Raw genomic sequence first — 6,000 nt, forward strand, 5'->3', positions numbered from 1 at the left:
TCTATGGACAACCCAATTACCATCGAAGAGGATGAGGGGTTCTCTGAGCCAAGGACTCCAGTCCACGAACCACCCAAACAGCCATCGGTGATGGAGGTAAGACCAGCGCTCCATTGAGAACTTGCAAAATTTTGAGAACTGGTTGTTGTCTTGTGTTTTGTAATTTAGTTTCTTTGCATCTAATAATTTTATTTTAAAGAGACAGGAAAACAGAGATAAAGTACGAGATCATAGACAAATCAAGTTTGTCTGGATTATCAAACCACTCATAGGAAAAGAATTTTTTCGTTTCGCTAGCTTTACAGGCTTTGAGAAAAGAGTCCAGAGTTGCTGCTCCACCCAGAAATTTCATTATGTCAAGAAGTTGTACATCTCCAAACTTGAAAGTTATAAAATCATTTGCTTTTTTGATGACACTGAGGTTTCTTGTTCTTGATCGTAAATCAAATAAGGGATTAGATAGGACTTGATCAATTTTAAATCATATCTACTGCTGTTAAATCCAAAAACAGGTAAATTATTTAGATATCTCTCCAGATGTTGTTTGAAACCAATGAGTCGATTTTTGTAAATTCTCAAAAATTGTGCTCACATATCTGCTTCTTCCGAATCTTCAATGCATTCATCTTTGTACTCGAATTGGTTACTTAAATAATTTTTACCTCGTTCGTTTTGCTGATCAAAGATCGTTTTCAATCTTTCCTTGACAGCTAATTCAACATTTTGGAATTTTGTTCTCATCTCCAGCCTAATTTTCTCAGCCAACAGCTCGAGGTTACCTACAAAGTCATTTCTCAAGTCCTGTGGATCCATGTTGTACAAAAAGATGGGTTCATCAATCAGATTTGATGATAGAGAGACTGAAATTGGAACATGTTTTCCAATCCAGGTTGTAGCTTGTGTTTCTATTATTTCTTCTATAGGAACACAAATTGACTCAAAATCGAAAATTGCTAGGTTAATTAAAAAAAATTGTTATCTTCAGAAACTGGAATATTAATTTTTCTAGTTTTTCAAACAAGGTTTCTCAAAGCTTATACACGTTCTTTGGGTAAATATGTCGAACTCGATCTCTACAAATCATAAGATGTCTGTTTAGGTTGTTTGATTTGTTGAAGAAACAGTCACAGCTGGGACATCAAAAGTACTTGAAGAAAGAATCAATATCGTTTGTTTGAATGATATGATTGTTATATCTCAGTAATTTGACTGTTTTATCAAATCTTCCAATACTTCGTCGAGCTAGTTCTTCTACATATTCACCTTCTTGGATATCGAATTAGTATATAAAGATTTTTTTTGTACAATTTCCTGAATTTTCCTGAATAACAGGTAAATCTTCTACTGAAACTCCCCGAAAAGTTTTGGGATCTTAAACAGACTTTTTTATGATTTCTGTAAATTATCTAGAAGTGTGAGAGTCGAGATCATTGTGTTCGTTCATGTACATTGCCAATGCGCGGAAAAGACACAAATGAACTTTGCATGGTTCCTTGTTTTTGTTAGATAAAAGACAGTTCATTTGCGTATATCGTAGTAAAGGTTCGGGTAAGACAGAATCTGGACATCCCATTGGGATGTTTGTCAGCAAAGCAGCAAAAATTGTCACATTTGTGATCAATTTGAGTTTCCATTTTGTGTTCTGACGTTCGTTCTTGGGTACGTTGCTTCAAAATATCAAATTTTTTCCACTTTTCCTTGAATTGTTATCAAATTTGCTTTAGTACATAGCAAATCGGATTTTTCAAGCAAAGAATTGTTTTTATGGAGATACAAATATCGGTATTCACCAGTTTCACTAATTCGAAGAACAAAACCCAGAGCAATGTTGATTTCAACGGCAGACTCCAGCTTGTTGAAGACTTCATCAAACTTCTCATTGATTATTTTAGTAGCTAACTTGGACATTTGGAAGTTAAATGCCTTATGTCTACCATTTTCCATCTCCTTATCCAGCAGAAAATATTTACAAGCACTAATTTTCTCCTTCAGTTTTTAACCATCTTCCCCTTCTTCCTCTACAATCTTGCTCAAGCCCGCTATAGTATCACTGGGTTTCCGTTGTTTTGCTCCATGTTCCTTTCTCCGATGTTGTTGGATAGAGGAGTATCTTGGGAAATCTTGTTCGCAAGAAGGAAAAATTGTCGACTGCTTCAAAGTTGAAGGTGCATGTTTCTTTGCCTTAGAATAGTTCATTTCTTGTTGATTGTAAGTGGAATATTCACAATCAGGACAAGAAATAACTCCTTTAGCACATCTTTTTTGATGTCGAACTGCATTCTGGCGAAAAAACACAGTCTCCACACTTTACATCCTCGTTTTGGTTAAGTACAGGCATTATCTAAAAAAACTTGCGACTTCAGAAATGTTCCAAAATTAAAAGTTTAAAGTACCAATTGAAAAAAAATACTTACTTTTTTCTTTTCGCGAAGTAACGAATTGTAATGTTTGAAGTGAAAATCAACTAATTGTCTCTGATTGGCAAACAAAATGAATGATTTAACCCAATAAATTAAGTATTTTATACTAACAATGACATGATCGCCTATGCAATTATCCTTTTATGGTAATGACGTTATGAAAAGAATTGACGTCACGAACCACACAATTTTTCTTTTATCGTAATGACGTCATCGCTTACGTCATTTCTTCGAAATTTCTAGAATTTTCCAGAAAAATTTTCAACCAATCAGAACTAAACAGTTTCTAGACACAACTTTGAAACAAAACTAGTCATTTTTAGAAAATGTCAATTAAAAAACATTTGAGTTTCTTCATGTTACTTTTCAGGAAAAAAAAACAAAATATTCCGTGTGATTTCCTTATTGATGAAATAGATGTAGATTCTTTCTTTTTTCACAATTTTTTGGTTGTTTATGTTGTCCAAATTAGAGTTTTCCCAATAAGTAAAGGGCTTTTTAGGGAAACTTACTCAATCAAAGAGTTTGCTTTTGATCCACATATTGCGTATCAAAGCTATAAGCTTACTGCTGAGTTATACCTGACTAGAAAAGAAATTTTACTATTTTAGAAAATTTGAAGGTAATGAAAAATCGTCCGACAAAATTTCAAAGAATCTTTTAATTTATTACCCAACTTCCAAATTTGTCAAAACTCCCCAGCAAAGTTCTTTATTCCTCCATTTCTTTAAAGAATTTCAAAGTTCAGAATCTTGCATGATCAGGTTCAGAATCAGATTTCCAGAGATTTGCTTTGAAAAACTCATCAACTTTGAGTTATCCTCTCAAATCTACATCAAAATAAAAGAACTTGACTATCTATTCAAAATCAGCAATTTCTCATCAACTAAATACAAAAAACTTAATTAACTAGATGAGAAGACTTGCAGAGATGCTCTTTTTATTAATTTTTTCCCTATCGTTACTTATATCGGCATTATTTCTTATTTTTACAGCAAACAAAATTATTTTTTTTGCGATTGCTCTTGTGTCATTTTTTAATTTGGAAGATTAAAGTCCTTAAAAGGTAATCTTTTGTCTGATTGGATACGACAACTAGAACAAAAATGAACATTTTTGTGATTGGAAACGACAATGATAAAAAAGTACCCAAAACGGAGCTTTGTTTCCGATTTGGCATGCTTTTTCTTTAAGATATCCATAAAAGGAAAATGAAAACCGATTGGACACGACTACAATCCAAATCTGATTGGTTAAATCCACAGATTCGAGTTGAAGGTACTCCTCTCTCTTAAGCAAAAATCTTTTTTTTTCCATCTTAACTACCGTCAACTACCTGCTCTCTCAGCTCTAAATACTTCAACTTCAATTTAACTTCCGTCAACTAACTCCCTCTCAACTGCAAATTCTGTTTTTACTCTGAATATTTTACTTATTCAGCTTCCCATGCAACTTATTGCTCAAAATGATCTTATGTTCTCGGTAGAATTTTCGGCTGATTTAGTACAAGTCCAAGGGTGAGAAACAGTTGGTGGATTTTTTCTGGCACGAATGGACATCCAAATGCAAGTCTGGCACATGGTGGAGGTGACGCGCAGGGATTTCAACGAACACCATATAACGCAAGTACCCATGACAGATAACCAACTTGGAGAAATGCAATTGCTGAGCATGTGGGAATGAACTACCCGGAAACTCCTGACTCTCGACGATTTCGACGATTTCCTCTTTTCTTGGGAAGAGGGATCTATGGACAACCCAATTACCATCGAGGAGGATGAGGGGTTCTCTGAGCCAAGGACTCCAGTCCACGAACCACCCAAACAGCCATCGGTGATGAAAGTAAGACCAGCTTTGCGCTCCATTGAGAACTTGCAAAATTTTGAGAAGTCAGTTGCTCGACAGCTCTCTTATTTGTAAAGAATATGGTTGTTGTCTTGTGTTTTGTAATTTAGTTTCTTTGCGTTTAGTAATTTTATTTTACAGACACAGGAAAAAAGAGATAAAGTACGAGATCATAGAAAAATTGGTTAAAAATTGCAAAGTTAAAGTTTTTTTTTAAAGTTTAATGAGGAACTTTGTCAAAAATTGAAAATTTTCGGCTTTCTGAATTGTTTCAAAATTAATAGTTTAAAGCACCAATTGAATAAAAATACTTACTTTTTTTTTCGCGAAGTAACGAATTTTAATGTTTGAAGTAAAAATCAACTAATTGTTTCTGATTGGCAAACAAAATGAATGATTTAACCCAATAAATTAAGTGAATTTATACTAACAATGACATCATCGCCTATGCAATTATCCTTTTATGGTAATGACGTCATTCTTTGAGTAGAAATGACGTCACCACCCACGCAATTTTCCTTTTCTGGTAATGACGTCATCGTTTACGTCATTCCTTCGAGTTTCTAGAATTTTCCAGAAAAATTTTCAACCAATCAAAATTAAACAGTTTCTAGACACAATTTGGATCAAAAATTGTCATTTTTGAAAAATGTCAATTAAAAACACATGAATTTCGTCAAGTTACTCTGCAGGAAAAAAAAGTATTCCGTTTGAATTCCCTTTTGATGAAATAGATGTAGATTCGTTCTTTTTTCACAATTTTTTGTTTGTTTATGTTTTCCAAAATAGAGTTTTCCGAATAAGAAAAGGGCTTTTTAGGGAAACTTACTCAAAAAGAGTTTGCTTTTGATCCACATATTGCGTATCAAAGCTTTAAACTTACTGCTGAGTTACACCTGCCTAGAAAAGAAGTTTTATTATTTTAGAAAATTTGAAGGTAAGGAAAAAGTCGTACGACAATGTTTCAAAGACTCTTTTTATTCCCTAACCAACTTCCAAATTTGTCAAAACTCCCAAGCAAAAATCTTTATTCCTCCATTTCTTTGAAGAATTTCAAAATTCAGAATCTTGCATGATCAGGTTCGGAATCAGATTTCCAGATATTTGCTTTGAAAAATTCATCAACTTTGAGTTATCCTCTCAAATCTACATCAAAAAAAAAGAACTTGACTATCTAGTCAAAAATCAGCAATTTCTCATCGATTATATCAAAAAAACTCAATTAACTAGATGAGATGACTTGCAGAGATGCTACTTTTATTAATTTTGTTCCTTTTGTTACTTAAATCGACAGTTTTTCTTATTTTTACAGCAAACAACTTTGGTCAATTATTTTTTTTTGCGATTGCTCTTGTGTCTAATTTTAATTATTTGGAAGATTTAAGTCCTTAAAAGGTAATCTTTTGTCTGATTGGATACGACATTTAGAACAAAAATAAACAATTTTATGATTGGAAACGACAATGAGTAAAAGTACCCAAAATGGAGCTTTGCTTCAGATTGGACATGATTTTTGATAAGATATCCATAAAAGGAAAATGAAAACCGATTGGACACGACAACAATCCAAATAAACAAAATCCATTGTGATTGGTTAAACCCACAGATTCGTGTTGAAGGTACCCCTCTCTCTTAAGCAAAAATCATTTTTTTTCAACTTAACTACCGTCAACTACCTCCTCTCTCAGCTCTAAATACCTCAATTTCAATTTAACTTTCGTCAACTAACTCCCTC

Source organism: Symsagittifera roscoffensis, chromosome 5 (assembly GCF_963678635.1).
Source record: "Symsagittifera roscoffensis chromosome 5, txSymRosc1.1, whole genome shotgun sequence".
Taxonomy (NCBI): Eukaryota; Metazoa; Xenacoelomorpha; order Acoela; family Convolutidae; genus Symsagittifera; species Symsagittifera roscoffensis.